This window comes from Mytilus californianus, unplaced genomic scaffold (genome assembly GCF_021869535.1).
Source record: "Mytilus californianus isolate M0D057914Y unplaced genomic scaffold, xbMytCali1.0.p SCAF_3, whole genome shotgun sequence".
NCBI lineage: Eukaryota > Metazoa > Mollusca > Bivalvia > Mytilida > Mytilidae > Mytilus > Mytilus californianus.
The window spans coordinates 37,282,558-37,295,121 of NW_026262679.1; the positions used below are offsets into that span (position 1 = coordinate 37,282,558).

The 12,564-nt window shown below is 32.3% G+C and overlaps 2 long non-coding RNA genes across 3 annotated transcripts in view; both read right to left on the minus strand.

The window, feature by feature from the left end:
- Positions 1 to 619: 619 nt before the first annotated feature.
- Positions 620 to 4,932, minus strand: LOC127734493 (uncharacterized). The gene is made up of 3 exons (XR_007997627.1): positions 4,644 to 4,932; positions 3,374 to 3,483; positions 620 to 739 (listed from the first exon to the last, which is right to left on the minus strand). It is a non-coding gene; the product is annotated as an uncharacterized LOC127734493 (long non-coding RNA).
- A 5,495-nt stretch (positions 4,933 to 10,427) lies between these two features.
- Positions 10,428 to 12,564, minus strand: part of LOC127734492 (uncharacterized) — a 33,440-nt gene continuing 31,303 nt past the window's right edge. For both annotated transcript variants that reach the window (XR_007997626.1, XR_007997625.1), the window contains one exon: positions 10,428 to 11,305. This is a non-coding gene — a long non-coding RNA (uncharacterized LOC127734492). The remainder of the gene's footprint in view (positions 11,306 to 12,564) is intronic.

A 12,564-nucleotide genomic window follows, 5' to 3' on the forward strand; every position in this document is an offset into this window, starting at 1 on the left:
TTTTGACACATCCAAAATGGCAGACACAACTCATCATGGTCAAGCCACTTACCAAATATGAAGTCATTCTGTTCATAAGCATTACTAATTAAAGTAATGAAAAATGTGAGAACATTCAACATTTTGAAATACAATGTATAAGCAAACAGGAAACAGGTGCCAGATACAAAAATGTTCACACATCACAGTTCATCACTTTCAAGCAGCTCATTAAATATGAACTCATCTTTATCAGCAGTTTTGGGAAAAACAGTGATGAAAATATTTGTCAGACAAAATCCGACAAATATAGGTGAACAGACGACAGACAGTGCAAGAAAGCCCATTATTCGAACCACAATGGTATAATGTTTAGTTTTTCACTCTCAACTTTTATTACCTATCTTATACACATCATGCATATGTCAACCTGAACATGCATGACATATATGCCATTGGACATTATGCAAACATTATACACATTTTTAAGTTCAAGTTACATTGACTAAAACTTGTGTCCCAAATTCAGATTTTTCAATACAACTTCTCTTTCTAAACTAAAACGCTACACTTCTAATAGGGTTACATCTTAAGTCAATAATCATTGATAATTGGTTAAAGAGATGAGAACAAAACACCATTTTACATCAACTATTTGATTTATTTAAGAATACATTGAAAAAGTCAATCAATTGTCTTATTCAAAATCACTTGGAATGTCTTGTAGTGTCTTATATCTTTTTCTTGCTGTGCCATGCTTCTGAAAAAAAAATTAATCTTACATTCATATATAATTTCTTGCACATTCCTTTATTATAGAACGATTCACGTTGCCTGAAGGATATACATCCCCTCCCCTTTAAAGTTTTGAAACAAATAACGATGATAGTCTGTCTGAAGGGGACGATAAATGGCTGACTGTGTTAAGAGAGAGCAATATGCCACGCTGAACTTCATTTAGTTATTAAAATCAAAGCGCTGTAAGCGCTGAGGCAGTTAACCAAAAACCAAGGCAAACGTAATTATGAAAACTATGGCAATGTTGCTTCAACATTTAACATTCATATATTGTACATTTATGTTTATCTAATGAATTAATTATTAAGGCAAATATTTTATATGTTATCAAACAGGAGGGGTGGGTGACCCCATGGACTCCCCCTATATTTCATTTGATAAGTTATATTGTCCCATACTTGAATATATATGGTTTAGGGGTGGGGATCCAAACCGTTCCAAAAGTTCCCAAACAGGAGGGGGTGGGTGACCCCAGGAACTCCCCTATATTTAATTTCATTTTAGTTATATAGTCCCATACATGAATGTATATGGTTGAGAGGTGGGGATCTCATCCGTATCAAAGTTATCAAACAGGAGGGGTAGAGTGGCCCAAAGGACGCCACCTATATATCATATGATTTGCTTACATTCAGGTATTATATAATATAGTTGCATTATTTGTGAAAATAAAGTAAGAAACTTCCAGCTACTTTAACCAGAGACATATAACCATCCAAATTTAGAAAACTATACCCCTTCAAAATTGCAGTAATATGTTTACACTTTAAAAGCATCTTACATGCATTATCAACATTTATCACTGATAAAGAAAATTTATACTGTGACCAGGAACATATATATTGTTAGATATACTGTGACCAGCTGTCACATTGTATTGGATTTTGACATTAAAATTTGTCAAAAGGTAATTTTGAGTTTCTGTATAAAATATTTTCTGCTTTTTCTTTCCTTTACATACATCTTTTGGTTTTCAATTCTAGTGTTTATATTCATTTACCATGCATAGATGTATTTTGTCACCTGCCTGGATTTTTTTTTAGTTGATTGCCAAAACCCGGAATTACCCATATCCGCTTCCAGAGTGGATCCGATATTATAATTGTCTTCACGGCATCCATTGTCATTGTGTTTACAATGTTGTATTTGTCAGTCAGATACGATTTTACTCGAATTTACACATTATTTGTCGGCGACTTTCTGTATAAAGCTAGCGGTTGAACAAAATGAACATCGCTGTCATAAATAATAATGATGAAAATAAGTTTTGAGATCGTTTATTTGGAGACTTTGGTGAAAAGGTTTGCAAAGTTATTTTTTATTTTCTTTCAAGTGGAAGGTCTGTCGGGCGTAGCTAGTAACCAAGTCGAAAGTCCTATTACAAAAGTGGAAGGTCGCGGACCTCGGACCACCGCTAGTTTAAACCCCTGCCTCCAAATTAAAAAGATACGAAAATTTCGTCTACTAATTTGAAATTGCCGCCAACAGCATGAACAGTTAAACTTATTATATAATAGACTACTGAATTAGTTGTACTACAATGTACGTATTGACGACAAACAATATTCCTACGACTTTTGCCATTTGGGAAATCTAAACTACTTGTCTTTAGAGATTTTCGGGGATTAAATATTTCATACAATTGTTCTTTGACATCTTAGCCAAAAGCACAGGCGATAATAAACTATATAAGGATTCCTAATGAGCACTACTTCCTATGTGCAACTTCAAAACTTTTGGGTGATTCGACGATCATTTAAGGTTTTTCTGGTCATATTTTTTGTAATCCAGAATTAAAAGTATTAAAAAAGTGTTCAATTAGTTATATATAACATAGTAGCCAGCTAGATAATAACAATGGCAAGTATTTTAGCATTTATTGGGTAGGACACAAATCTAGGGTGCTCGCATAATGCAGCTTAACTGCATAAAAAAACACATAAAAAACTTTAGACTAGATATGTGTCCAGTCAAGAGTCTTATTTCATTATACTCGTTGATTGTTGTCTATCATAATTATTTTCTTTTATTGTTTTGTATAAATCAGGCTGTTGTTTTTCTTGTTTTTTTTAGTTTTCATTAAATGCATTGTATATAATGTAGGGGCCTTTAAAAGCCCTGCTACATAATGTCATTAAACATCTTATTGTCCTTTTTGCATGTTTTGAGTGATAAACTCTGTAGAGTGACATAGTTTATAACTTGTCATTTATATCTAAGGGTATATGATACAGTCCTAGAAGTATACTATAGGCACATAATAACTTATTGAAGTGTTACGCATTGTTTTCGCAATGATGATAATAATATAACTTAACTTCCGAGAAACACACAGATGTCATTAAATGAGTTGTTTATATGTATTTGAAATACTTCAAAGGAAAGCAAATATGTTGTTTATGAAAGCACACTGTTGGACTAAAAGATTGATTTAAATAAACAACTTGTTTCTATTTTGTCACAAAAAAAATAATTTATTCAAATATCCAGATATCTTTTCTGTATTGTATGCCCTTAATCTTGAATGTAATGCATTGTTTATGCTAAATATTTGAATTAAATATGGAATAACAGTAATTCTGTATAAAAATCTTACTTCAAAAAAAAATTCTACTGAAAGGTTGTAGACATTCCAAAGAACCTGCGCCACTTCCAAATTGTAAACCTGCATATTGAACTTGTCCTTTGTGGCTTTTCTTTTAGCTCCTGTTAAAAAATAAAAGATACATTGTATGTACATTGTGTGTATGAAGCAATAAATATAATTTTAAGCAACAGTTTATATTATCTTGCTTGTACTGAAGTCTTACATAGTCTTTTTAATGTTCATTAAGCTGTTAAGGGAAATTTAATTTACTGTTTTGCAAATACATACATACACTGATTTTACTAGAAAAAAAAATCTCCATATTCAAATGGTGCTTATATAAGTGTTATTGTAACTTGTTTGTGTGCCTCGGAAACAAGGTATTGAATCATGCTTATTGCAATAGTTGTTGTTGGTTTAAGTCTGTCAAATTTCTTTTTCATAATGTGTATTTAATGTAGGCAGTTAGTTGTTTTGTTTCAATTGTGTTGAGAAAAATTTAACATTTGTTTTTCAAGGCTTCAAAGTGGACTATATGGCATTGGTTTTCTCAGTTTTGAAAGCCGTACAGTGACCTATAATTTCTTTTATCCAAGTCATTTAAATTCTGGTGGATAACTGTCTCATACACCTTATCGCTATTTCAGTATTTGGAAATCTGTCCCGCTTGAACTTTTTACGTCAGCATACGTCATACAATAATACACCTTATCGCTATTCCTGCTTGACCCGAGAATCTATCCTGCTTGAACTTTTGACGTCAAACAACAATCACTTTTCCATTGTGGCATCAGATATTTTTTATGATGACGTCAAAATTTTAAGGGAACTTGTGACAGTTGTGTGATGTCCAGTAATGGTGGACAAATAGCAATAAGGTGTATTACTTTCAATTGTGGTGTCAAATATTTTCTAATATGACGTCAACATTTTACGGGAACTTTTATATCCATGGCCAGTAATGGCGGACAAATAGCGATAAGGTGTATTGGCAATCAAACTGTGACAAACACACAAGCCACATATCTTTATAATTTTTTTATATCAATGAACAAATTCATAATTGGTGTACGTAGATGCTTGATGGAGCTACTTATAAGATAAATGTATAGACTATTTACAAGAATCACTCCAAACGTTTGCTTGCCTTGGGCAGGGGCCCCCCTTTTTTCAAAACCTTGATCCGCACCTCCAGAAACAGATGTAATTTGGTTCCCATTATGATTGAACACACACAATGAATGCACAAGTTTCATCTTAACAGATTAATCATTCTTACCAAGTGAGTATATATCGCGTAACAAACAATTTTCTTGGCTCTCTTTGTTGATATCCTGTCTTCGTTTCGAAATTCAAATTTCAAAATCATTTCCGGTGATAAAACAAAAGTCGATTCCGGAAAAGGTCGGTTTTCCGTAAATCATATAAACGATACGAAAATTGAACTTAGTACAGTTACAGTTTTCATTTCTTAATTTCTAAAATATACACGAACGAAATGAATAAACATTAAAGAAAGGTGATTGTTTATTAATACATTATTGCTTAATTTAATGTTGACTCTTTTGAATTTTAATATAAGAAGGAATAAAATCTGACTTCAACCGGGATCTTCAACTGAGATATCAATTAAGGATTTCAACCATAGTGTCTTGTTTGTCATGATATTGATGAAATGTAGTACTATATCTTATCCTGAAAAAAAACGAGCTAATTCCACAAAACGTTGTTTGTGGGGTTTTGAATAAAGTTTAAATAAAATGTTATTTTTATATCCGTAAAATGTTGAATAAAATATCAGTCAGATTATTAAGTAATGTGTATGTCAGAATATTTTATAGAAAACATTTAGCTGATATTTTTCAGATGTTTAATGTAAAACATTTTAATTTTACGTTATAAAACATTTTATGCAAATAGCAAAACTATATTTTCTGTAAAACATTTTTTTGCAGAATGTTTTTTGGATATTTGGAAAATATTTACTTTAAATGTTGTTAAAATATAAAATACCAATTGAAGAAAATATTATTTTTTTATATTATAAAATATCTACGGGATATTTTAGAACAATGTTTGAGAACATGAATAAAAGATATTAGCAAATAATATTTTGTTAATGTTGTAAAAACATTTTACTTAAATGTTAGAAATAAAACATTTCAAAAACAATAAAATAAACATTTTTTTTATGTTTCAATGATATCTTATTGAAATATTTTGTGAGAGACGTCCATATGACATTTAAAAAATGTTTTTAAAATGTTGTGTGTTTGCTGGGTAGTCTATTATATATATATAGAGGGGTATTTCATTGGTTGTAGATATGGAATCTTATTTTATCATAAAGTCAGATTTGAACACGACTCGAGGAATGAAGGTGGAGTAAAAGACCAAATGTCAGTTTTAGTCTTATATATGTACGTCAATTTAAGTCTTATATGTGTATACATATATTATTGATTCAGTGGTGATGGTAAATAGACACTGACAAGTCTTAGATAACATTTTATAGTTTTGAATGTTTCTTCATCAGTTAACTAAAATTAGGTGGAGGTATGTTCTTATTTCCGACAGAGGGGCACTCAACCTATATCAATTTGTGCATGAAGCGATTGATAGTTGCTAGATACTGAATGATTTTACCACAAATTTGTGAAAGTTTTAACCGGTGTATATATACTTAAAATAAGATAATAAAATTCATGTCTTTTTCAGGACTTCTGATCCAACCATGTAGTATGGCATGTTTGTGAGATATGGTTTTGGCCGATAGGATGTTCATGAAGGACCTGTAGTACAAAGTATATCACTGGATTGAGCTCTTTGTCTAAGTGTATTATTAAAGTGCTTTGCTTTGAGCTCAGTTCATTGTTATGCAATTCATTCTTTGTGAAATAAAGATTTGACAGACAACTCTCATGTACAAGGAATTGTCAAAGTAGTATCCATTCTATGTACAATGTAAGTAATAGGGAGATAAAAGCATTTTATTTAGATTTGAACCAAACATTTTTTGTCCATTAGCCAAATTTAAAAAAAAGCACAAATTTACCAAACAATGCTACTCGCGCTACTAGCAATATGATGCTAGGTTGTTTTGTTACACTTTATTTTTATACGACCGCAAAAACATTTTGCGGTCGTAAATTGGTATGACGTAGGCGTCGTCGTCGTCGTCGTCGTCGTCGTCCGGCGTCGTCGTCGTCCGAAGACACATTGGTTTTCGCACTTTAACTTTAGTTTAAGTGAATGGATCTCTATGAAATTTTACCATAAGGTTTAATACCACAAAAGGAAGGTGGGGATTGATTTTGGGGGTTATGGTACCAACAGTTAAGGAATTAGGGGCCAAAAAGGGGCCAAAAAATAAGCATTTTTGTAACTTCCAGACATAACTTGTGTGTTAGTGTATGGATCCCTCTGACATTGTACCACAAGGTTCCATATCACAAAGGGAATGCTGGGATTGATTTTGGGGGTAATTGCCTCCAAATCTTAGGAATTGGGGGCCAAAAAGGGGCAAAAAACAAGCATTTTTCTAGTTTTATGACAATAACTTGTGTGTAAGTTTATGGATCTCTCTGACATTGTACCACAAGGTTCCATATCACAAAGGGAATGCTGGGATTGATTTTGGGGGTAATTGCCTCCAAATTTTAGGAATTAGGGGCCAAAAAGGGGCAAAAACAAGCATTTTTCTAGTTTCATGACAATAACTTGTGTGTAAGTGTATGGATCTTTATGAAATGGTACTATAAGGTTCCATATCACAAAGGGAAATCTGGAATTGAGATTAAGGGTAATTGCCCAAAACGTTTAGGAATAAGGGGCCAAAAAGGTGCCAAAAATAAGCATTTTTCTAGTTTCCAGACAATAACTTGTGTTCAAGTGTATGGATCTCTCTGAAATTGTACTGCAAGGTACCATACCACAAAGGGAAGGCTAGGATTGATTTTGGGGGTAATTGCCTCAAAATTTTAGGAATTAGGGGCCATAAAGGGGCAAAAAAACAAGCATTTTTCTAGTTTCAGGACAATAACTTGTGTTCAAATGTATGGATCTCTCTGAAATTGTACTGCAAGGTACCATACCACAAAGGGAAGGTTGGGATTGAGTTTGGGGGTGATGAATCATAAGGGGGTTCAAAAAATTTGGGGGGGTTTCCTTTTTATTCTTTAAAATTTTCCATTTTAAATTGGTTATTTCTGATTTATATATAAAAGCAAATAATAATGATATGGTTTGAATAGGTTAATTAAAATTTTTTAAGTTCTTAGACCACATTCATTCCGTGTCAGAAACCTATACTGTGTCAAATATTTAATTACAATCCAAATTCAGTGCTGTATCAAGCTTAAATGTTGTGTCCATACTTGCCCCAACTGTTCAGGGTTCGACCTCTGCGGTCTTATCAAGCTGCACCCCAGCAGAGCATTTTATTATACATCTGTACTGCGCCTACTGACGAATCAGTCCTGAGTGTAAATGGTCATTCAGTATGTTAAAAAAAAGACCAAAATTTATAAGGCCTATCTGGACTAATTGATTTCTAAAACTATATTTCATTGTAAATGTTCAACATTTATTATTCATTTGTTTATTTCTTAATTTGTGTGAATTAACAGTAAATGTTAATTACTACACTTTCATACCACAACAAAACTGCCTTACTGTATTGCCAGGTATCACTTATATTTGTATCCATATAACAAAAAAAATTGAAAAGAGAATATTTTTGCAATACCTTTTTAGCTCACCGGGGCCCAAAGGGCCCCATGTGAGCTTATGCCATCACTTGGCGTCCGTCGTCGTCATAAACTATTTCAAAAATCTTCTCCTCTGAAACAACTGGGCCAAATACCTTCAAACTTTAACTAAATGTTCCTTAGGGTGTCTAGTTTATAAATTGTATCCAAAGTTTTGATCCATCGACAATCATTGCCGCCATGGCTAAAAATAGAACATAGGGGTCAAATGCAGTTTTTGGCTTATATCTCAAAAACTAAAGCTTTTAGAGCAAATGTGACATGGGGTAAAATTGTTCAATTGGTCAAGATCTAGCAGCTCTGAAATTTTCAGACGAATCGAACAACCCATTATTGGGTTGCTGCCACCGAATTGGTAGTTTTAACAAAATTTTTGCAGTTTTTTGTAATTATTTTGAATATTATTATAGATATATTTAAACTGTAAGCAGCAATAATGTTCAGCAAAGTAAGATCTACAAAAAAGTTTATTTGACCATAATTGTCAATTGACCCCTTAAGGAGTTATTGCCCTTTAAAGACAATTTTACACAATTTGTTCATCAAGTTTGCTAACATTTAAAAATATTCTCCTCTGAAACTACTCTGCCAATTACCTTCAAACTTTAACTAAATGTTCCTTAGGGTATCTTGTTTATAAATTGTATCCGAAGTTTGTATCCATCGACAAACATGGCCGCCATGGCTAAAAATAGAACATAAGGGTCAAATGCAGTTTTTGGCTTATATCTCAAAAACTAAATCTTTTAGAGCAAATGTGACATGGGGTAAAATTGTTTAATTCTTAAGCATCAGTGGCCAAGTCTTTCTAAACTAGATACTCTAAGAAGCATTCAGATAAAGTCTGGTAAATTTGGCCTTGTAATTTCAGATTTTTTTAAGTTTAGGATGGAGGATGTTAAGTGTTGGTATTAAGCTACTTTTCAGCATTTTTTGTGTATTTTGTATGAAAATGAATGTTGTTTTTTTTGTTCAACTGATACACAATACACAATCAATAGGCAATACATAATCTGTTCCTTGAACTGCTTTTTCAAATCAACATGTGACACATTAGTCCCACAACATACATGTACACATATACTGGCCTCTAAAAACACTGCAAAGGATCTCATTTGTGTAGAGAGCACAATGTAGCACAAAAGTGAATAAAAAAACCACGAAGGACCTAAACAACGTGTTTTTATCCCATATGTATGCAGTGTGCGTCTTTCGAAATATTAACTTGAATCCATTTATACAATTTCTACAAGTTCATAAGTTGTGGCTATCCCTTTTGTCTCGATCAGAAATAAAATAGTCATAAACTAAACTTAACTGAGTGATTGAAATAAAATCATGTGAAACACTCCTAATTTCAGAAACCTCTTTCCTGTTACTGGCATTGGCCGTCCAGATTTAATCTAGATTTTTAGATCTAATACCAGGTAATTGAGCAGATACACCTGCATGCAGAAAAAAAAAACAGTAAATGAAATACCAAAATTAAAAATGAACGAGTAGAGGAGTTGCGATGACAAGAACAGGACTGACTGACGAACGGACAGACAGACGGACGGACAGATGGGTCAAAAACATTATATCCTCCGCAACTTTGTTGCGTGGGGTATAAAAATCAAAATCTAACTTGACCTGTACTTTTATGGTCCATGACATTCTCAAATAAATTTCATTAACGAGACTTATAATTCATATAATATTACTATAACTTCTATAATCCCTTAAATATTTAGGCTTAAACAAAACTAACAATATATTCATGTTCCTGATAACCCAGACAGCTCATCTGGACACCAGATTTTAATGATTTTTAAAACAATATCCATGTATACAAATTGTAAGCATATATACATAAAAGATAATCATAAAAATTATAATTGATGAAATGCTTCTATGCTGTATTTCAAGTTAAATACTAAATAATGACAAAATCTCTATCATCAACAATCTCCCTGCCAGGAACAACCATGACAACCAACTAAAACGAGTGAACTTGGTCAAACTTCTTTAAAAACTGAATTTGTAGTGGGAAAATGTTGGAAACCTGAGTCCAAAACCTAATGCTCTAAAGACCGTCTCAGGAAGTATACTTTAGTTTAGTTTAGTTTAGTATGGCGTTCATTGTCACTGAACTAGTATATATATTTGTTTAGGGGCCAGCTGAAGGACGCCTCCGGGTGCGGGAATTTCGCTGCATTGAAGACCTGTTGGTGACCTTCTGCTGTTGTCTGTTCTATGGTTGGGTTGTTGTCTCTTTGACACATTCCCCATTTCCATTCTCAATTTTATTTAGACAGTATAAAAAAATGTATAATTATTAAGAACAAAACAATTGATAAAAATATAAATTATATTAAACTCAGCTAAAAGATAAAAGAAGAATGTGTCTGAGGACACAATGCCCTTGCTCAAGCTTTGCAATTTTAAAAATTGAAAAAGGAGCATAACTCTAGAAAAGTAAGTGACTCACTGCCCAAATTTGCAACTTTCCAACTGATAAAGGGGCATACCTCTTAAAATTTAGTGCAGAAACAAAAATGGGACAAAAGGAACAACAAAAGGACAGAAGGACGTCCTTTCCCTATGGCAGGGGCATAAAAAAACGAAAAATACGGAAAAGATATATATTTAACAATGGTGAAAGCCAAAATATACATTTCATTTTTTCTTTTTTTTTTAAGATTCTCCATCCTTAACTTCTGGAAGTGTTTTGACTAGACACCGACCATTATTAATATATCTAAAAGAGTAGGTCTTCAAATAAAATTGGTCCATTTCAATTCATTTTCAAAGTACCAATTAAATCTAGCCACAGGGGAAAAAAAATAATGAAGACATGATTGAATCTGAACTATGAACTCAAAACAAAACTATACATACCAAAAACCAATTCAGTATCAATATGCATGACAAAAAAATTGTCAAGAATGGACATGAGTAGAGCTACCTGAATATATCCTTTGGTTTTAATGGTAAAAAAAAGAGAGATTTTAAAATTCAAAATAAGTTATCTATAACTTACAATCTTGTTGAAAATGGAGAATCTTTACACTATTTGTTTTTTTGTAAAAAATTATAAACATTTTCTCAAACATACACAAAAATTGGCTAAATTACATTCTTTACTGGTACAGTCACCCAATCATTTTCATGCAGCCACAGTTAAAGTAACCTGAAAAAGAAATATTCATTCTTAAACATATCTGTCAAAACTATGTGAAAATAATTGAAACAATATTTAATGCAAAAGAATAATTACCTGGGCATTACAATTATGATGCATATAACATTTCTTTACCTAGCTTTAAAGTGCCTTGTGGACATAACTTTTAGACTACCAGTCTTTGTTGGCAAAAAAAGATGAAAAACAAGTCGTTGTTTGTTGTCTATCATATTTGTTTTGTTTATTGTTTTATCCTATATCAAGTCCAAGGATCCGGAAATTTTTCCAGACAATTTCGGTCATTTTGAGATGTTTGAAAAGTTGGTGCCCCTTTTCAAATTGCCGATATCAACTTGACTATATTCATAGCATCAACGAACATGACGAACTTGTATTGCTGTTTCATCTCATTTACTAAGTAAATGTCTTACCATTACCATGAAGGACAGTTTAGGGAAGGCAACAGTCTAAAATTGAAATGATTTTAATGACTCAAAATGGTTAATTTCTCAGACATTGCTAACGTTTCTTTCAATTTGACAAAAGTTAAAACCAGAAGTTTGCGATATTTTAAAGTACGAATAATTCCGGATTCATTTCCGGGATTTGTTTTGTTTATCAAATTAACAGGAAATCACCGGCTTTTTTATTTTCTTACCTTTAAAGGTGTTTGAATATAACAGATAATAGTTGCACTCGTTTAATTTAGCATGAAATCAATTTGCATTTTACGATTAAATATTAAATTTGCTGAAGACAATTTCACGCATGCATATTCCATAGTAAATAAAGCACATGTGTTACTCATGAAAAAATACTTTTTTCTACGTAAATTTAGATTTAATTTTTAAATCAGAATTGATGACTGTCTTTGATGAAAAGTAAATAAATAATGAATACACATGTCAGGGAACTTTAATGTTTTAAAGATATTATTCTGAGCTTGTGATCACTGTCAGGTGTGAATTAAAACCACAGGTAAAATGTGATTAGTGATCATTAGCCAATGTTTCCCGGAGGCATTGGTATAGATATTAGGAGGGCCCTCAGGATTATCAAACTATCTAGTGGCAGTTTTATTACAGGAAAGGGATAATAAACAAAAACAAGTGATCACAAGTGCAAAATGGCGATTACGAAATCCGATTTCAAACATTGAGTCAATGAAATGACCCAAATTACTTCTGTAAAAAAATAAAATTTGTCCTAAATCCCAATTACTCGTTTAGGACAAATAGTTTCATCTTAGGACATGACTGGCAAATATG